Below are 22,183 nucleotides of genomic sequence, written 5' to 3'. Positions count from 1 at the left end.
CATTCAATAATGTGTATTTTGAAAACTCTGTTTCTTCTTCCATAAGTTGAACAAACTGAAATTTCTGACTACTGCTCTAAATGTATCCAGATTTTCAAATCAGCATTTTATTTTCTGCTATACAAACTTTCCTTAAAGTCCCAAATTTGAAATACTTCACTTCAAAGACATTTCTGTTGCAGGGGGAAAAACCCCGTAAGTTAGAACCATAATAATTAGAAAAGTATAAAACCACTGGAAAAAACCCAACCTCTCTTATGCTATTGGAGTTAAGCCCCCAATAAAGGATGTCATCTGATTAAGGACAGAGCAGAGGTGAGTTTTTCCAGGTTTAAAATAAACCAACAATTAGATGATGAAGACTTCCCAATTGTTAACAATTAACTATCAGCTCAAACCATAAAAGGCAAATATGTATTATTACCAGATTGGACATTAATCTTTGTTGCCAGACTTACACAACACGGATCTTCTTCTCTACCGTGTTCAAAAGAGAGCATGGTCATAATCTCCAATATTACATACCTACTAATGTATCATTAGTAATATTGGTGGGAACTTAACCTACATATGCTACCTTTTTCAAGGTTCTCAATATATAAATGTTTCTTGTGGCCATTCCAGAGGACTCTTTGGTTACATGCTGCAGCATGACATTTAGATATCCTGTGTAGGACAACTGAAAACAAGGATATCTGGCAAAGGAAACCAAGCAGCTTCTTGACATTAGATGTAGCATGTCTACTTTTAAGGACCCCTCCTCCATCCAATGCTGTTTGTGTAAGTTTTGATTATTTCTGTTTTTGTGCTTCAGTTCATCCAGTGCTCTCTGCTTGAATGGCATAATAGATTTATAGGCTTAATTCTTGGTCAGGTAGAACTTCAGATGAAAACATTTGCATCTTCACTATACTTTCTAAAGGGCAATCAGATAACAGATACGTTTTATGTAATTAAGAGTTCATTGTAGTGGCTTTATTTAATATGGCTCTCTGGGAGGAACAGGGCTTCATGGCCCTGTACAATGTAATTTAAACTTAACAGCATTTTTACAGTGCATAGTATGCTGTCCTCAGTGGCAGTTTTGTACCTTATAATAGAGGCAGAATGCCTCTGATCACTGTGGTTCTTATTATAAAAATTAAGTTTACTTGTGTATGGAACAACCACAAGAAATTTGATTCTGTAAAAAATATATTTCAAGTAAGTGTTCAATCCAAATTTTAGTAATATAGGTTAGTATTTCTTTAAAAGATTGTATGTCTGTATATGGTATTTCTGGAATAGTATTCTCAATATTTTTATCTTATGAAGAGAGTGCTCTCACTAGGATCAAAATTACACTTATATTTCAAAAATTAGGAATATGTATAAGCACAGAAGAGTGGAACAGCAGTTGCTTTTTCCAGAGAAATAACTTCTCTATTTCTTGCAGCCATTCAAAACAATATATTGGAGTTCTGCAAAATCAACAAGTAACATCAACAACTTACTTCTCTGTCCTTGGTAGATAAGTCCTAAAGCTAATCAGAAGGTTGTACATTTTAATATTATCTGTATTTTAAAGTGTATTGTTTTATAGCTAAATGTCAGTTAAACAAAACTGACCAAAATGCTTTGAGATGAACTATTTAATTTTTTTTAAAAATTAGTTGTGTTAAAAAAGAAACCTCTTTTTGATGAAAATCTTTTAAAACTGACAAACTATTTCCATGACTTTGTAACTACACCTTAATTTTCCTTTAACAATGGAGAGAGTCTAATCTCCTCTTACAGTCAATTATCTTCCTGAGATATCGCCGTCTGTAGAGAGAGCCTGTTCTTGGAGCTTAGAGCCCGCTTTTTTCCTGAAAGGTGACTGCAGCAAAGATTTCTGACTGCGTACATGACATTTTAATGTAGCCATTTTATGTGGCCATGTCAGTGTATTGATATTTTAAAGAATTTATCACAAACTGATAAAACTTGCTCATAGTTACATAAAAAATTAAAATATAACAGATATAAATGGAAAAATAAGTCTCCCCCCTCAAATAATTTCCCTCCTGAGAAGTAACCACTGTTGGCCAGTTCTTCTGTAGACTTTTAAAAATGTGTACACTAGTATAAAAATCCCATTAGAAGTTAATTCAAATAAAAATGAGCTATATATATGGTTCTGTACAGTTTTCTTCATTTAAAAATGTGTATGAAGGGCATACCTAATTTTAATGGCTGCATATTATTGTATTATTGTAGCATAGTTTAACCAGTATTATATTTGTAAATTTAAGATATTGCTAGGTCTTTAAAAATTACAGTGATACAGTCACTATCCTTGTATATACATTTTTATGCATTTATGTGAAGTGAAACTGTTCAGAGTTTTTGTGGATTTTGTTGTTGTTCATAAACTGCCCTCCCATAGGTTATACCGATTTACAGCACCACTAATGGTATATGAAAGCAGCTGCTTCTCTATTCACTTTTTAATGTACACAGTTTTGTGCTGTTTCAAGGTTTTTTGTTTTGTTTTACCATAAATGTGAATCACTTGTTCAAAGTTTGTAATTTTTCTAAAGAAGTGAGAATTTAAATTCAGCTTTTTTCTTTTATGGCTATCTTGTTTTACCAAAACTACTGTTGAGCCAGCCACTCAGTATTCTGAAATGTTGTCCTTGTCATAACCTAAACTCCCACGTAAGTATTAGTCTTTTTCTAGATTCTTTATTTAGCTTCATTGACTTCTTTATCTGTTTGGAAAGTATTTCAAGTACTTTAGCTTTAGAAGTTTAAAATTCTAGTAAGACTACGCCTCCATTAATGCTTTTTTTAAAAAAAGGTTTTTTCCCATCTATTCTCATATTTCTAGAATTTTTTTGGCCAGTCAGATTTTTTTTTATTATGCTAAAATGTACATAAACTTTACCTTTCTAACCATTTTTAAGTGTACAGTTCTGTTGTACACATTCACATCATTGTGCAACTATTACCACCACCACCATTCATCTCCAGAATCTAGACGAATTCTAATAACACTTTAAATTCCAAAAAATAATGCTGTCGATATTGTTATTATATTCACTGTGTAGATTAATCTACATAGAAATAACATTTTTACAATATTAAGTCTAACCAAGCAAAATACATGTCTTTCCATCTTTTCCTTCATTCATTACTCACTTTAGAAACAGCTATTGAGTGTCTATTACACCAGGAACTCTGCTAGGCACTGGAGATATAAATTTAACTAAAGTAATGTATCTGCTCTCATAGATTTTATGAAATCCAGTAGGGGAAATAGAGACTAAGCAAACAATTGTACATATAAACATAAAATTGTGAAGCTGTAAGGGAGAGATAAATGGTCTATGGTGGGCTTATACTGATTTGATCTAACGCTGGGGTCTGAGCAGTCTTCCCTGAGGAAGTGACCACCAGCTGACTCTGGTTACTACACTCAGATCATCTTCAGTCTCCTCCAACTGGCTTCATACAGACCCAGTACATTTCTTAGGTTTGTCCCTGAGTATATACAATTTTAAATAGCTTATGGGATCTTTTATTAACTTTATTTTCTAACTGAGTCTTTTCTATTTATGAGAAAGCTCTTAGTCTTTGTGTATTAAACTTGTAACCAGTTGCCTTTAGGGTTTTTAAGTTGTTTTTGAGGGAATTCATTCTCTCATTCTTGTACATTTTGCCTTGGCCAATAGAATAGGAATGTCTGTCAAAACTTCCGTTCTTTGGGAAGTTTTAGAGAGATGCTGCTGTCTTCTCTCCACCTCTGTGAATTCAAGAGTGACATCTGTTTGATGAAATGGTGAGAATATGACATCTGTTGGATCATCTTTCTGTATTAGTAGAATTAATGTGTGAAAGACTCCTAGGTGGCCCATCCCTCTTGGCTCTCGATAGTCAACAAGTAAGGTAGACCCCAGTTCACTTTGCAGCAGGCTCGTTCACGTTTGCTCTGTTGACATAGCTCTCCTGTTACCAGAAGGATGTTTGAGTTCCATACACTGAATTACTTCATGTAAAATTTCAGGTTTTTTGGCTAAGAAAAAAATTGAAAACTGTATTTTTATCCTCGTACCTTGGATTTTCACCTATCTTAAAATACTTAATTGTATTGGCTTTGACAGTTTGATTAAAGAGCATTCTGAAGTACTTACTACTATTCACTAGACCAGTGGTCATCAAACTTTTTGACTGCATATTCATCATAAAAAATTTTACGTATTTACTCCTAATCTTTAGTTAATAAATTATCTATATGTACTATAATAATGTTCTTTGTATTAAAAAAAATACACATGGAATAGAAATTATTAAAGAATGAGATTTCTAAAATTTTTACTTCACTTATTGAGGATTCTCAAATATTTTGCTCTCAGCAAAAATAATAACAACAATTTAATTATTTTTGAAAACCTTAGTTCAACATTTTGGTTATAAAGCTTTACTTGAAAGTCTGATTCTACATTCAATTTATTTCATTTCTTAGTTTTAATGTCTATAATGGATGAAAAACACACCTCAAAAAAGTACTAAGATTCAAAGGGAAGGGGTGCAAAATCAGAATACTCATTTTTTTTTCTTACCTATACCCTAATTATGGAAAGATTTTTGTTGAAATTCCACTAGAAATACCCAATTTCCCTAATGTCAATCAGAAGATGTTGCATATTTATATCTAACATATGGATTAAAAGTCTACTGTAACTCTTCATTTGGAAAAATTTCAAACAAGTTTGATAATTCTGTTTTCAAATTTCAGCATCCTTGAATTTTTATAAGCGGCAAACTCACGTCATTTTCAGCAGTAAAATCACAGAATGATAGAAACATTTCCAAACATGTTTTCATATTGTGCTTGCTTTTGATAAGCAGTTACTTTTCCTTTCATTGTTAAAAGGTCACTGTTACCTAGAAGGAACAGATAAAGTGTTCCTTTTTTCTGTTCCCCAAAATATCTGCCAACGTGGCATTTTACAGAAAGCCACTTGTCAGCAAAGGAAAGGACAGGAAATTTGAAACTTTGCTTTTTGTAAAAGGAAAATGTGTAATTCATTTTCACTTTGGCAGCTCTTGTATTTTGCCACAAAATACCAGTGAACTGCTCTTTGCTGTATAATTCTACACATAATTAAAAAGTATTGTAAAGAGTCTACACTAAAATTTTAAAGTCTTGTTTTTATTAAAATAGACAGATGATATCCTGTAGAAGTTTGTATAGTCTGGCCCAACTTTCTTGTTACTATAACTTACTAATGAAGAATCCAGTGATATGATTTCACCTGTGTTATTAGCTGTAACTGTATTCCAGAAAATTCATTTGTTCTAGTGAAATCAGTTGCTCCAAAAATCAGTATTGGTTTATCATGAAAAGTTGATTTATTAGCAAAGTGATTTATTATTGAAAACATAACTTCTCTGGGATACCTTTCTTCTAACGGCCTAAGAAAAATAGTTCTTCCTGTATTTCATTGACTCAGAACTTACCAAATATTGTAAGCTAAAACAGATGAGAAACAATTGCACTTTCATTCAAATGAACAGGAACCTCCCACATGGCATAATTTGTTTTAATAATCATTTCTTAAACTTCGCATAATATTTTCTATGCATATTCCCTTCAATATATATTACCTAAAGAATGCGTTTTAGTTTGTCTCTTAAAAATGCTTTATTTTAGCTATTTTTAGCTGTGGCAGGAAAGAAATATCTCCCTAGTGGCGTAAGAGTTGATTTTTTTTTTAGTTATTGCTATTTTTGTTTTGTCTCATCTTTCACTTTTAAGAAACTTAAGAAATTTTAGAATTTTGAACATTTATCAGTTTAGTGAAATTGTATAAAGTGTTGCATGTCACATAATTTAAAATATCACTAAAAAGATTGTTGCAATTTAGTTTCATATTCAGTATGCATCAATTTTAAATACCTTGCTTATAGTGTTTTTATAGTATCATTAGCTAACGCCTCAACCCATTATTTTCACTAAGTCAGGATTCTTTTGCTAGAAAAGTGGATAAAAATCTGTATTTCAAAGTCTTCTTTATAGTTTCTAATTGTTTTAACTGACTTGTTAGATCTCATTAAACTGTCATTTTTATCACATACTTTGGTTAAGAAGAGACTGTCCAGGGAATAGGAAAAATCTAGTTCTGCCATTTTGTTGTTGCTTTTGCTTTTATTATTGAGCTTTCCAGTTCTTTCTTCTTTCCATGACTGTTTAACATTGTATATTTACTGTCTCAAGCCACGTTCTCAAGAAGCCGAGTTGGCGATGAGGATTTTTGGGCCCAGGATTCTTCGAGAAGGTGAGTGATGTCAGCTGAAATCTGTAAGGCAGTTCAGGAAACAGAACAGGGCAGGGGAAGGAGCTAGGCAGTGGGTTCAGCTGAAGTTTACCCTCAGGCTGATCCCACAAGGGCTCTGGAGTATGAACGGCAGCATTTTCTCACCTTGAAGAAAGGAGAAAAGACTTTTATACCCCTTTATCTTCCAGTTATTGACTACAGGCCGCCTGCAGCACGGGAGGGAGGGTGGTGGAAATCAGCCTCCCCGATTAGGTAACTTCCATCATTTAAGAGCAAATCTCCTCAGCAGAAGGGTACAGCCAAGAACTGTTAGCAGCCAAGAGTCACAGTGTATGAGGAAGGGGTGCAGTGATCAGTAAGAAGGACCCTGGCAGGACACCAACATTTTGTGAAGTTAGCTTAGCTAAAACTAGAAATCATAATTGGTAAATCTTTTACTTTACCAGTGTGTCACAATGGACTGAAAAGGAGTAAACATAGGAGGGTGACAATTGTGGAATTCCTACTCTTGTTGCTGGATACCCACTACCTTCTGTGACCATCTGACCTTCAGACTGAGTAAAGATGCAAGACATCCCACATATATTAAATATTAGTAACAATGTCCTGTTTTTAGATAAAAAGAAACAAACAAAATTTCTAATATTTTCTTTCTGAACCTCAGTGAGTCACCTTGCAAACTATACCTAGTGTACATGCACTAATGCCCAGGAAGCAAGGCCTATAAAACACACAGAACAGAAAAAGCTGGTATTCCACATCCTTCCACCTTCCCTTCCAGTGTCTTTTTCCTTATGTGGACACCTTTCCCCATATTTGCCTGGTGTCTTCATACTATATTTCTTCAGGCTTGCCAGAATCTCCATTTCCAGCACAGCCTTCCCAAATAAAAAGTTTCTATAAATCAATGAAACCAATGATCCAGCAGGGAAATGAGCAAGAAATAGCTCACTGAAATGGAAAAACACTTGTAATGATAGAAATGCAAATCAAAACTACAATGCAGTAGATACATGGAGATAAGGATGAGTTGGGAGCTCTAGGGGGACTAGCAAAGATCTATATAGGATGATGCCTTAATTAAAGTTCCTGGTAAAATCTTAAAACAAAACAAAACCAAAAAACCCTACAATGCAATAGCAGTTTTTCATTTATTGAATGACAAAGCTAAAATAATTTCATAATGCATTGTGCTGTATAAAGTTGGAGAAATAGATATTTTATGAAGATCAAGTTTGGTAGTAGCTATCTAAATGTAAAATGTATATCCTTTGACCCAACAATTCTGTTTCTAATAATTTATGCAAAGATATACTTGTGTATGTGCATAAAGATGCATTAACAAGGGTATTTATAGCATTGTTTCTAATAACAAAATTTAACAATTATATCCACAATAAGCAGCATTATAAAATAATGTATGTTTTGTATGTGGATAAGAACAAATCTCTAAGCTATATTGTCATTTGGCTGTTGTATGCCATATGCTAGTAAAGGCATAGAATATTTCTGGCAGGAAAGACAAAAAATTAGTTCTGGTGGTTGCCTCCTGCCTGGGAATCTGGGTAGGTAGAAGGGTGATTTTCTTTTCATGTTTATCTTTTCACTTTTTTTAAATTGAAGTATAGTGAGTTTTACAATGTTGTAATAATTTCTGGTGTACAGCCCAGTGATTCCAGTCATATATATATATACACACACACACACACACACACACACACACACAACACACATATATATACACTCCTTTTCACATCCTATTTCAATATAGGCTATTACAAGGTATTGAATATAGTTCCCTGTGCTGTACAGAGGACCTTGTTGTTTATCTGTTTTACATATAGGAGTTAGTAGTTGCAAATCCCAAACTCCCAATTTATCTCTTCATCCCCCACCTTTGCCCACTGGTAATCACAAGTCTGTTTTCTATGTCTGTGAGTGTGTTTTTGTTTTATAAATAAGTTTGTGTATGTTTTTTTTTTTTAGATTCCACATATAAGTGATACAATATGGTATATGGTATTTTTCTTTCTCTCTGGCTTACTTCATTTAGTATAACAATCTCCAGGTCTATCCATCCACCCATATTGCTGCAAATGGCATTACTGTATTCTCCTTTACAGCTGAGCAGTATTCCATTGGGTGTGTGTGTATATACACACACACACACACACACACACACACACACACACACTCCACGTTTTCTTTATCCAGTCATCTGTCGATGCACATTTAGGTTGCTTCCATGTCTTGGCTATTGTAAATAGTACTGCTGTGAACATTGGGGTGCGTGTGTCTTTTCAAATTATATTTTTCTCTGGATTGATGCCCAGGAGTGGGATTGTTGGATCATACAGTAAGTCTATTTTTAGTTTTTTAAGAAACCTCGATATGTATGTATTTAAAACCACTTTTTAAAACCAAAAGTCCACTGAAGGTTTAAGTAGGAGAGTTAAGGATTTGCTCTGTCTTTCTAAAAGATAAAACATTGTTGACTTTATGGAGAAGAGGCTGAAGGAGGGGGAAAGTGGGAGGCAGACAAAGTTGGCTTAAAGCTATTGCAAAGTCCAAGCAAACTATAATGAGGGGCTGAGTTAGGCTAGTAGAAGTGGGGAAAGCAAAGTTACCTGAAAATGTTTTTTTCCTTCTTCTTCCAGATACTATTGATGTGTGACTGCATGAAGAGGGTTAAGCTGAGGGTCAAAAATTATGTTAAGGCTTTAGTGCGTGTGGTTGACTAGGATAGGGAAGCCACTGAGAGATGGAACCCAGAAGAAGGTGGAGACAGCTTTTTGTGGGACTTCGAGGACATTACATTTAGGAGGAGGCAAAGGGGCTAAAAGAGAACCAGGCGGGAGGAAAACCAGCGGACAATGGTATTTCACAAGGTGGAGGGGGGAGTAGTCAACATTTTCAAATGTAGGTAGGTCCTGTCTGACAAAGTAGAGAAAGCCCTTGGATTTGGCAATTAAGAGTTGATTTGTGACCTTTGAGAGAAAAGTTTTCATGGAAGCCTAGAGGCTAACGCTATATTCCAGCAGACTGAGGAATGAAGGTGAGATGATAAAACAGAGGCAGCATACAAGATATAGAAAATGGAAAAAATTAGTGGGTAGCCAGGGTCACAGGAGAGGTTTGTATAGAATGGAAGAGATTTACATATGCGTAGGAAGAAGGAACAGGTAGAACTGGGGGAAAGGCTGAAAATAAAGTGAGGGCACAACTGATGATGCAAGGCTGTTAGAGGACATGTGATTAAGTGCATGGGCAGAGATCAACCTCAGGGCACCCCTGAGGTTCCTAGGGTTCCCTTCTTGTAACCTCTGCTCCCCTTAAAACAAACACAGAAAACATCCACCTATAAGGTTTTGGTCTTGAACTAGGATCTGTCTCTCTCCATCACACCAGGAAACAATAATTTGTTGTAGTATATATCCTAAAATATCAATTATTCAGTCCAGAATAACACAAAGGAAACTTCATTAGAAAAGTCTAAGGCGGGGAGGGTGTAGCTCAGGTATAGAGCACATGCCTAGTAAACACGAGGTCCTGGGTTCAATCCCCAATACCTCTGTTAAAAAAAAAAGGTAAATAGATAAAAACCCAATTATCTCCCCCAAAATAAAATAATAAATAAAAACTTAATAAAGAAATAGAAGAGTGTAAAGTTGGCTTTGGCACTCTGAGTTCTTGTTCCCACCGAAGTCTCCCTGTCAGTGTGTGGTGAACTGATCCCCCATACTCTGGTCATCCAACAGTAACTATTGTATAAAATATCCACATGTGTGCATGTGCGTGTACACACACACATCTCCCCCAAAGACACTATACTCTCAGGAAGAATACAGTTATTCTGTTATTCTCCATCCTCTTAGCCTGCTTTATTTTTCTCCATAAGAGCTGGGCTGATTTTCAGCCGATATACTTTAGAATGGCCACATCAATTGCTATGGCATGGAAATACTCTACTTCTATGCTGGCAAACAAATAGCTACTGCCCCAGACCCGAGCGCATCCCCTGTTCTTGCTATGCTTGCATCTCCTAGACCTTCCCGTGGTCTAGCAACTAAAGGAACACCACCAGTCACAACAAGGCTAAGGCTGGCCCATGTTCAGGGGGGTATGTGGGGAACATAGTCACAAGCTAAAGCTTGCATACTAACACTTTATTGAGAAGTTCAATGTTAAAGGAAGTTGGAGTGAGCAGGAAAAGGGAAGTGAGTCAGAGAAGACAGAGAGAAAATACAGGGGAGTACAAGGGATGTGAAACCACACCAAGTATCACAACCAGCCATATCAGTGGCTAGTTGGCTATGGAGTACATACTCCATAGTACTTGTCATTAGCTGAGATTACATTATATATATATTTTTAATAGATATTGCCTCTCTGCCCACTAGAAAGTAAACTGCTAAAGGCAGGGACTTTGTTTAACATTGTAACTCCACAATGTAAAATATACTAGGTAAATAATAGGTGATTGATAATATCTGTTGAATGAATGAATCAACTCATATTAGGGAGAAGCATTTTCTAAACAAAGCACATTTTACGTAAGTTCCTGGCCATAATAGATGTAGTATTTTATCTTGTTTTGAAGAGTGTTTTCCATTCCTCATTTTCTATTCTCCAGTTTCCTAATCACACCCAGACGCCTCCTTGTATCTAAGAAATGACCACAATGGTGATCATTTCACATCACAGCCAGCTGCCTCTAGTTCTACCATCTATCTACTCAAAGACCCAGCAAAACTTTGAAGTTCTTGCTTTTCCTTATCTTAGCCGATCAAATAGGCAGTCAAGGCATCTAGAAGGAAAAAGATTTGTTTTCTCCTACACACAGCATTCTCTCAGGGGCAGGGGACAAAGGTTATAATTTAGCCCACTCACACTTGGTGTTTATTGATTTACTTATTTATTGAAGTATAGTCGGTTTACAGTGTTGTTAGTTTCTGGTGTATAGTATAGTGGTTCATTTACATATATATATATTCCTTTTCATATTCTTTTTCCTTATAAGCTATTATAATACTTGGTATTTATGACTTTGCTTTTTGAAAGAAACAGTTCTCTTCATTGCTTATGCCCTTCTAAGTAGTATTCAAATACATTTTTTGAAATATATATATATTTTTAACATGGAAGGCTTACAGGAAAAATTATTACTCACTAGAAGTTTAAGTGGGAAATGATTATCAAAAGTAGTCAGTTTTACCACGTATAGATTTTCAATTTTGGAATTTAAGGGTGAGAAAATGCTAATTAATTAGATTAGTATATTCAGGACTGAGACTTAATCTACTTAATGTTCCTTTCCTCTTCTAAACGTTCACTTCATCAGCCTGACAGCAATCATCTGTAATCATTTATAATCATCTGATTACAAACTTACTCAAGCTGCTGACTCTCACTGTGACTGTGTTTTATTTCCTTCATCACTGCAACATATTTCTTTAAGTGAAATAAAACATGGCTTTGTTGCAGTGTGATATTATTATTGCACAGGCATTAAGATGCTGGCAATCATGATCAGATCCATCTTTATCATGCTTGTTACAATTTAGGATATTATTTAATCTGGCAAGGAAATTTATTTAATATAATGCTTAGAAAATTAAATCCAACCTCCTACTAAATACTTTTCTAGGATAAAGATGAGAGAGAATCAAACAATATATAAATCCAAGTGTAGGCAATGAGTGGGGAGAGCAGTGGCATTTGGGTCTGCAGGCTAAAGTTTCCAGAAAGCCTACAAAAGAAAACAGAAGACTTTCATATTCCTTTTACAGCTCAGACAGTTTTGTATTTACCATCACATTCATCGGTTGGAGATCACAAGAAAAAAAAAAAAAAAAGAAAAATCCTAAGACTATGAGATTAGTCAAAGAGTGTGTATTTCAGCTAAGTTCACACCAACTGTCTTTTTATTACTGGGCTCCACTCAGCCTATAACTTTGATCTACTTCATTTAAACTTCTTTGGTTCTACCTCCTGGCTGTTGTACACTCCTAGTGCTATCATTTAAATTTTTTTTCTAATAATTTTCAACTACTAAAGGGCTCAGCAAACATCCTTTTCTGTCATCCTTCCTATAATCTCTCAGAGCAAGTGGCACAAGTGGACCAAATATTGGAACCTGAACCAATAGTTCCTGAATGTCCACATTGTGTCAAGCACTGTGCTGGGTGTTTTATTTACATTATGTTAATCTTCATAAAACCCCCGAAAGGGATATATTGTCACCTAGTGAGTAATTTGAGTTTAGAGAGGTTAAATAACTTGCTCAAAATCAAATACCTAGTTTTGAGCAGCAGTCCTTATTAAAATATCTGCCTATTGTAGTTATGTTTCAGAGAAAAAGTCCTTATCATTTAGAGATACAAAGAACAACATTTACAAGTGAAATGATGTCTGGAATTTGCTTATAATAATCTGATAGACATGGTGGGAATGTGGGTGACAGCACAGATATATGTAAGTTTAGCCATCAGTTAAAGTTGGGTCATATACGTAAGGGTCCATGATATTTTTTTTCTACTTCTGTATACGATGGAACTTTTCCACACTGAACAGTTTTTAAAAGTAATAACCTGGAAAACAGAATTACAAAAAAAGAAAGTGTAAATGTCTAGTAGTGTTCACCTTAGCGATTCAATAGCTATGTCCTTCTAGATCTTGAGGAAGTATCCTGGATCAACTTCACACGCATGGGCAAACAGGCACTTTCATAACATTTTTTCACCAGTACTTTCATAACTTACTTAAGAAAGAAGGGAATTTATTTTCCTAGCAATTATTAAGATCCAAAGCTGCTCCTTTTGGTCCTAACCATACTTCTCTGTTTAAAATAAACCATGGTCCTAACATTTAATTAAATAGAAGACCTAGAGACTAGTTAAATACTCTGGTCTTTCTTCTTCTCCTCTTAACTCAATTTAGTGAGCTATTTGACTATTTGTTCATTCTTTTAAACTTCAAAGTGGCAGGAAGAGAACAAACAGCTTAAACCAGTCAATTCACCACTTTTGAGCAGCCCTGTGAAGGGGTTTTCTGGAGGTAGGTGGTATTTTTGATTAACATAATTATCAGTTTCAGTACCACCTCTGCCTCTTCCCCAACTTTCTGTCTAAACTAAAAGGGGTAATAGTAAAGTCCATCTGAACACTGAAGGAGTTAAAATACAATCACTACCTTGAAAAAAAGTTTGGCATGGTGACTGGTATACACCAGCTGGCACCTGTTACAGGAGGTTCTAGCCACCACTCCACCTTCTGGCTTCAAGGGCATTGTTGTTGACATTTTCAATAGCCCAGAGCTGGTAATTTATGAGGAAATATTCCTTATATAGTAGAGGCATGTATGTCAAGGGGTTAGCCTTATTTACTAAGAAACCTCTGGAACTGACGACTTGGGCAAAGTATTCCTGGTGCTAAGGAATGGAGCCAAAGGCTTCAAATGTAGGCTGTTAGGCCAACATCTCAAAGACTAGACAGCCAAAAGAGGCAGGGAGTTAGACAGGTAGGCTGGAATGAAGTTTGAAGGTAGAACTGTTCCTTCTGGAGGTATTTTCCCTGAGAGTGGAAATAGATTGGTTTGTACATCCTGTATGCTTATACTAACCCACTTCCCAAATTATAAGACACAGTGTCAAACATGGTTTTCCGGAATGATTTCCAAGCCTGAAACCTGACTCTCAAATAATGATATGAAGTTCTTGATCTGTGTGTTGCTGTGAAGGTATTTTGTAGATTTGATTAACATTCATAATCTATAGATTTAAAATTTTTTTTTCTTGGAGAAGGGAGATAATTAGGTTTGTTTGTTTATTTACTTATTCATTCAATTAGGTTTGTTTGTTTATTTACTTATTCATTCATTTATTTCCTGGGGGTACGGGGGATTGAACCCAGGACCTTGTGCATGCTAAGCACATGCTCTACCACTGAGCTATACCCACACCCCTTCAATAGACTTTAAATAAAGTAGATTATCCTAGATAATCTGGGCAGGCCTGATTCTATCAGTTAAAGGCCTGAAGAGCAGAACTGAGGTTCCCAAAAGAAATTCTGCCTGTAGATTGCAACTTCAGCTCACACCTGAGAGTTCCAGCCTGCCTTTCCTAACACCCTGCTCTACAGATTTCAGACTCGTCCCCTAGCCAGCCCCAGCTGTTTAAGTCTATTCCTTGCAAAAATCTCTTACTACATATCTCTTAATGGTTCTATTTCTCTGGATGGGCCATGATACAGTGGTTGAGCCTGAGTATTTCTAAGTGGTATTATATGTAATCTAGATTTTGTATTTTAACAATAGCAAATACAATTTTTTTGTGTGTATATAAGAGTGAGCGTATGTGGGGGGTATATCTATATATACATGTGTTCTCTTTCGACTAGACTCGACCTTCAGTTCCTATGTCCCTCCTTGTAATGTCCAAGAATCCTGAACAAGCATTCTGCTAAGGCAGTTTAGCCAGAATCACCCTTTCTCAATTTCTGAATGAATTTCTCATCCTTCACTATCCCCGAGGTGATGTCTGATTACGCCCACCTACTTTCAGTAAGAATACTGTTGAGTGATGCAGCAATAATCCCCTTTACCCCTGATGCTTCCTTTTAGTAATTTTCCATTCTCTGGCTCCTTACCCACTACTCTATGGCTATAAATTCCCACTTTTCCTGTTGTATTCAGAGTTGAGCCCAATATCTCTCCCCTATTACAAAACGCTATCATAGAAGCCCCTCTTGAATAAAGTCTGCCTTTCTGTCTTTAACAGTGTCATGAATAGTTTTTTTCTTTAACACCTCCAGACTTTTTTGATCACATACTTCTCAATAAATTTATTACCATTCATTGATATATATAGTTAGATTTCAAAAGTTTAGAGTTATATCATATTCACAATTTTTTAAAACATAGAAATAAAAAGAAAAATGTTGATATTAAAAAGTAAACACAAACAGGGGTTGCAGTATTCTTATCCTGTATCTCAAGAGTCATCTTGCATTTATCCTGATTTGAGGTCATTCTTCAAATTTATTTCCCAACTGACAGTGTACAAAGATGATTCCAGGGCTCACATCTTAAAAGGTAGTAATGGTGCCTGTTTCAACTTCTACTTTTAAAATCTCAACAGCAACAAAAATTATTCAAGTTTTTCTTTTTAATATGGAATGCTTTGGGAGCTTCCAAAAGACTCCAAAGGAGTGAGCACTTAGGACAGTTAATACAGATCAGCCAAATGCATCCAGGATTCAGTCACTCAGCTTATTTATCACTCTGCTGAACACTACTAACCACAGAAGCAGTCTTGATACCTGCCGTTTTTAATGGTTTTTATTCTTAGTCATATGAATTTAACTAATATCCCAAATCGATCACACATTTAAAATAGGAGGCAAAAGGAAAATACTTTCAAAATGCTAGCTAATGGAAAGCATTAAAACTAACAAATCTGCATTTCTGTCTCAGGGTGATTTTTGTATCCATATATTTCACTTAGCACATCATATAAAATATTAAAGGAGAAATAGAGTGCTGATTACACCCAATTTGGCTCTTTATTTATTGAGAACTTTTAAAAAGTTATGTCTCCCATGTTTCACTTAAAATAAAACCTGAAATCTTCTCTTATCACTTAGAAAAAAGGCACAAAAATTATAATTCGACTTTTTAAAAAAAAAAGCAATTATTCCAAGCATCAGTCATAGAAGCAGTTTCTGCTTGGCTTGAATCCTCTAAAGTGTACTTAATTTTCAGTCCAGCAACAAGCCCTGTTTTTTCTTACACAAATGAAAGTTTGTATTACATATCAAATATGAAAACATTTGCTGGGAAAAGTTTTGGTATTTATAGACTGATTTTTTACTTTCGCTAAACACAAAGTGATGAAATATCACTAAGTGTGTTCACAGAAGTGAAAGGAATTATGATTCAGTAAAGGCAAGGAAAGGGAAACTCTGCCTAAAACCAACATGTTTAGATTACGACTGAAAATGGGCTTTGAATAATATGCAATGTGTGTGCTTCCTGAAATTGGTCACGCTTGACATTTTAACTACAGCACTACTTTCCTGTCAAGACAGCAGTCAGTTCTTCCTGTCATGCCAACACTTCACTTACGTAAACTGCTATTTGCTACAAAACAGTATATATAATTGTTAAATTTAGAACAATTATCAAATATTCTCGAGTGGACACTAATAAGAAATCAGAGACCATTTTTGTTGTAACAGCAAGAATTTCAAAAACCAATACTTTTTACTATCCGCTTAGTACGTTAATTACGAATATCAAGCAAGCGCCACTCACGGCAGTAAAATGCCTGAAACACTTTACAAACATACATGAAGTCTTTCCAGTTTTCCTAAGAGTCCTTTGGCTTTAAAAGTGCTTTTAAGTGAAAGGATAAAAAAGCACAACGGAACACATCAAAACCACAGACGTCAGCAGGTGTTAACAAGGAAGAACCCAGCAACAACCACCGCATTTAAAGCTATTGGACCTGAGCGCCCGTAACTACAAATCCCGGAGCTCCCTGGGGGTCGAGGCGGGGCTATCTTCAAATTGATAACCTTTTCAGCCAACGACACAGCCGTGCCAAAGAGCGCGTGAAAGGGCTGGGTGCTCCGCATTCCAACAGTGAAGTCATACAACAGTGAAATTCTGAGCGTAAGGGGGTGTTTCAGGGTCAAATTCTAACTACTGAGTAATTATCGGCCGCAGAACCTTCCCGGACCCTCTAGCAATTCTCCACCCGAGTCTGGCTCGGTGGGAGTTTTAACGTCTAAACGCTGAAGGGAACTTACGTTGCCCCGTGTCGACGGAAGGACCCAGTCGCCCGAGGAAGAGGCGGGACTCGCTTTATTCTTGCCCTTTATTGGCCACGCAGCCAGGAGGCTCAAACCATCATCACCACCAGTGAGTCGTAAAAACTTCCGCTGACGTAACGTAAAGGGCGGTGGTGTGCGGCGCTATAACGGAAGCTGGGTCTACGCAGGCGCAGACATCTTGCTTTTGTCCAATCCGGAGAGAGGCCAGCTCGTGGCACTTCTTCCCGCCCTGCCGACTCACCTCTTCCGCTTCCCCTGGGCTATGGCCCTCCTCCCTGCTACTGACCAATCACCTGCATCCTTCTTTGTGCCGTTATCCAATGAGAGAGGTGGAGGGTGGAGTTCCGGTCGTCCGCTCTGCGCCGAAGCTGAGCTCCGGTTCTCTTCAGCGCCAGTTGTGGGCTTGCGGGTGAGGTATCTAATTCTCAGGGCTGGATTCGGCAGATTCTCGGGATGGGCAGTTTTCTTGGCAGGAGGCGACAGTGCGGGTAGAGTCTAGAACGCCGGAGTCACTGAGCCTATAACTCGAGGAGCGCCGAGGGAAATGGGGAGGAGGTGAAAAGGGGGAGCCACGTGTTGGGGCTTCTGGTGCATTGGTAGGAGCTCCTGAGTCATACCGGTGTTGTCCCTGCCTCCCCCCCCCCCCCCCCGGGCTTCCAAGGGTTATGTTTGTGTCGCCGAAGCCGCCCGAGCACTTCTCTGGGCCATTCTTCGGTAAAAGCAAAGCACCTGTTCCTCAAGTGTTCAAGAAAGGGGATCCAGGACCTACTTTTCCCCTCCCCTCGCATTCTTTCCTGTCCACCTCCTGGGTTTGTTAATTTTCGGAGTTAGAAAGCAGATTTTCATTTGGGAAGGGACGTTCTCGAGTATATAGTACCAACTGTGAGACTAGTTACTTTGTAAGCACTTTACGTATATTATCTCATTTAATCCACATTGCTAGGTCTGAAGGGGTAGGTACTGTTACTGTTTTCATTTTCATGCGAAGAAACTCAGATATGTTAAATTACTCGTCCATGTGTTCTCTTCAGCTTTTCTCTGACTACTTAATTGAGCTTGGCATTCGGTTTTCATGCACATAAAATTAAAGTAAAAGGTTGCTCATGTTTTCTTTCCTAACTTGAAATTATTTTGAAAGTTAATACAATATACCTAGAAGTAAATGGATTGTTGTTCTCCAGGTAAAATGACGTAGTAGAAAGACATCGGAGTAGGAGTCATTTATTAACCTTTGGGCAAGTCACCCTCTCAGCCGCAGCTTCCTCAACTGCAGATTTGAAATCAATACCAGAGTCCACTTCCTAGACTTGTGAGGATCAAATGAAATAATGAATAGAAATTACTGATACTAACTACATATGACTACTTTGGCTTTTCAGATTCTTTCCTCTACTGGCACTTGTGTTTACATTTAGGTCCCACCTAGATAATCCAGAATAATCTCTCCTTCTCAAGGCCCTTAACTTAATTACAAAATCCCCTTTGTCATGTGAGGAAACATTCACAGGAATTAGATCTTGTATGTTTTTGGAGGGCATTAGTTAGCTTGCCGTAAAAAACGATAAAGAAGGATAAAACAGATCCGTATCCCAGTGCAGCTTGAAGTCTAGTAGGCTATCCTAAAGAGAGAGAAGGAAAAAAAAAAGACTTCTGGATTGCTGTGAAAAGATCCTTCTAAATTACCATGGGTTGGTGCTTCTTCAGCTTTTCCACTGGAAAACAGAAGAGGTAAATAAATATTCCTGTGATAATGTGGACATGAAGCCTGACTTAACCCCTGAGAAGAGTGAAATTTTGAATTCTAATCTTCTATCTTAAAAATTCTTGTGAGTTTTGCATTCAGTTTTATAATATGCCTATGTTTGATACTGTTTTGAATTATTGCCACATCATAACATTGCCGTTCTATGGCAACAGACTGTTATTTTGTGGCTTTTTATGATTGCCAGTTTACTGTAGTCATTGATGTGTCCTCTAGTTTAAGAAGCATGACCTCAGATGATGGGGATTTATTACAAGGAAGCCATTTAAGCAACCAAATAAAGACTCTGTCCTGTTGTTCCTAGAATATGCTGTTAAGGTGGGAATATGCACTAGACTTCATGGAGAACTGGATTGATAGTCCCTCATTATTGATCCTCCAATCCTTCCAGCAAGGAGATAGTCACTCTGATGACTTCAGTTTTTGTTCATAACTTCAGAAGAAGACAACCATCTGTTGCTCTCATGTCTGGCTGGAATTAATAATTCTCTGTAGACAGGATTTAATTAGTTGGGTTTGTTACCATCCAGTATGGATGCATTGGAATAAGATAATATTTGAAAGATCCCAGCTCCAAGTAGGCATTCAGCCATATTAAGAACTATTTAGTAACCATCTCTGCTTTTTGCATGGAGATGGAATGGAACAGGGCAGAGAGAAGCACATGAGGAACATTTCTACGCAGCAGGCCTAGAGGAGGGACATTTCTATGCAGCAGGCCTAGAATTCGTCACATAGCTCCACCTAACTAGTCATCTACCCTAGTGACTGGCTGGTGAGTTAGCAGTCTGCTTCAATGGGCAGTACCTCTAGCCAATTTCTTACTATATTATTCCCTGATGGAGGCACTGGGGATTGAACTCAGGATCTCATGCATGCGAAGTGTGTGCTCTATCACTGAGCTATATACCCACCTTGCCTCCTAGCCAACTTCTTAAGACTTCTCCTCAGCCTTCAGTTTCTTCACCTTATGAAGCCTGTCTGCATCCATATGCCTCCAGACGACCCTATTGAATGAAGTCCTTTTTAGGTGGGCTCTGTACCTATGCCATCATCAGGTCCACAGGAATAAGTCTCACATTCTTTGGCCAGATAATAACAATGCAGTGCAGCTATTTGTCCTTATTCTCTTTGAGTAGGTAGCCAGCCAGTGTCTTGGACTTTTCAGGCATGGATCTTGTATCTGCAATCTACAGAGTACCAGATCAAGGTCTGAGTTTGAACTACTCTCAACGTGTGGTAAAGTGGGAAAGAGGAAAAAAAATTCCACAATATTTTTCCACAAATAACTTCTTCCAAAAAAGTTCCTTTTCAGCTTCTTTAGTGCTTTTATTCTCTCAAAATGGGTATCAAGCTAATGATTAAAAAACTAGTTTTAGGCCATCTTTGCAAGTCTGATGTTGGTGGTCTACCACATAACTTAGGGCTGTGAGGCTGGAGTATGCAGTTATAGGCTACCAAAATTTTTACTTTTATACACTTAAGGTCCAGTTTATTGAGTGTCTTCTTGATAATTATCTAACTGATTTTTAAAAAATATACCAGTAATCCAAACCTAAGGTATTTCACTTATGTGTTAAGTGTTCCTCTTTGGTTCACCAACCCTGTGTGTTCTTTGGCTGGGTAGTAATTCAGGTGAAATAAGTATAGAGGAATGGACATTTAAAAAACTATCTTGGAAACTGGTCATCTCTGGAAAGCTAGCTAGCATTTAAGTGATTGAGATGAATGGTAGTAAGAAGTGATTTTTTTTTTAACTCCTGAAAAATAGTATTATTGTAGTTACATGATTTCACATTTATACATTTAAAATTGTATTCACTTACCTTAAATGAAGATTTTTCTTGAGTTCCAGGCTCACTTTGGCTGAATTATCTGGTTCGTTTCAGCTGGATAACTTGTACATCATACAATAATGAGATTTTTGGCAAAACAACATTTTAGAAGATCATAAAACTTCATTATTTTTTCTACTATGTATTTTTCACATTTTCTTGGGCTAAGCATTAATTATTATGAAACAACTTGAAAAAGTATATATCTTAAAATTTTGGCAGCATGATGTGATAGAAGAAACACTTGGAGTCAGAAGATCTATCCAGACCATGTAAAATATTTAACTTTTCTGAGCTTTAGATTACTTATTTGTAAAATAATGATATACATGTCCTACTTAACTCTTAGAGTTATAAGAGTTAGGTGAAATGACAAATACTATAGTCTTTTGAAAAATGTGATTCTTAAGCAAAATTTAAGGTTATATTAAATATCGTGCCTTAAAAGTGTTCAAATTTAGCATTAATTCCATTGTGGACACTGGTTCATGTGATTCTTCTTTGTAAGTTTTTTGCCATTTCATAAATTGACTGGACCAAAAAATGATACAAATCCTGTCTGTTGGGGGAAGGGTATAGCTCAGTGGTAGAGTACATGCTTAGCATCCACAAGTCCTTGATTCAGTCCCCAGTACCTCCATTAAAAAAAAAAAAAAAAGCCTAATTACCTCCTCCCAACAAAATAAAAAAAAAATCCTGTCTATTAAGTCTTTTAGGTTAATATTAGTGTTAATTAGTATTAATCTCCAGATTTAATTGCTTTATCTTGCCAACAATAAAATTTCGTAAGAATTAAAAGAAACCTCTTCTTCCAAAGAATAATAAGTTCGGTGTGCCATTATAATTAAAACTGTTTTCCTGATAGTTTAGATTAGTTTACCGTATCAGTTAATGTATTTTTTTATATGTTCCTTTATATTAGTATGTATACTGAGGTAAATGATGGGTCCATTCTCTTTGTGGACATTCACCTGATCATTATTACTTTTTATTGGCTTAATAAAAAAGAATTTCACCATTCCTTGAATTGCAACAGAGCTAGTTGTTAAGAGTACAGATTCTTAAACCAAACTACGTGAGTTGAATACTGGTTCCAGTTATTAGCTCTGTGATCTTGGGCTGTTTTACTTGTAACTGTTTTATGCTTCAGTTTCCCCATTTGTGAAATGGGATAACTATAAGTACTTTGTAGGCTGTTATGAGAAGCAAATGAGTAAATATTTGTGAAGTGCTTAGAACAGTGCCTGATAAACACTATTAAATAATCCTTTCTCAATGATTTTATTCAGTATCATTCATCAAGAATTAATGTGAAATAATAGCTAGAAAAGGAAAAGCTCTAGATGATGGCTTATATTTTAAATTTATTATTATCTTGTAGCTGATATTTTAAGTCTTTTTTAAAGCCTATAAATACTTGGAAATATGCTCAACCAGGCAACTAAATGGATT

General features: G+C 36.4%; 1 protein-coding gene and 1 long non-coding RNA gene across 8 annotated transcripts in view; one reads left to right on the top strand and one right to left on the bottom strand.

Annotated features, from left to right (window-relative positions):
- Positions 1 to 950: 950 nt before the first annotated feature.
- LOC116664301 lies at positions 951 to 17,261 on the bottom strand. Its single transcript, XR_004320740.1, has 3 exons — positions 17,111 to 17,261; positions 6,103 to 6,446; positions 951 to 4,036 (listed from the first exon to the last, which is right to left on the bottom strand). It is a non-coding gene; the product is annotated as an uncharacterized LOC116664301 (long non-coding RNA).
- A 188-nt stretch (positions 17,262 to 17,449) lies between these two features.
- Positions 17,450 to 22,183, top strand: part of WDR89 (WD repeat domain 89) — a 44,169-nt gene continuing 39,435 nt past the window's right edge. For 4 of the 7 annotated variants that reach the window (XM_032482158.1, XM_032482157.1, XM_032482159.1 and 1 more), the window contains exon 1: positions 17,450 to 17,543. The gene's annotated coding sequence lies outside the window, so the exon portion shown is untranslated. The other 3 variants (XM_014553291.2, XM_006177767.3, XM_014553290.2) reach the window with 2 other exon arrangements.

This window comes from Camelus ferus, chromosome 6 (assembly GCF_009834535.1).
Source record: "Camelus ferus isolate YT-003-E chromosome 6, BCGSAC_Cfer_1.0, whole genome shotgun sequence".
NCBI lineage: Eukaryota > Metazoa > Chordata > Mammalia > Artiodactyla > Camelidae > Camelus > Camelus ferus.
This window is presented reverse-complemented; position numbering and strand designations above follow the sequence as displayed.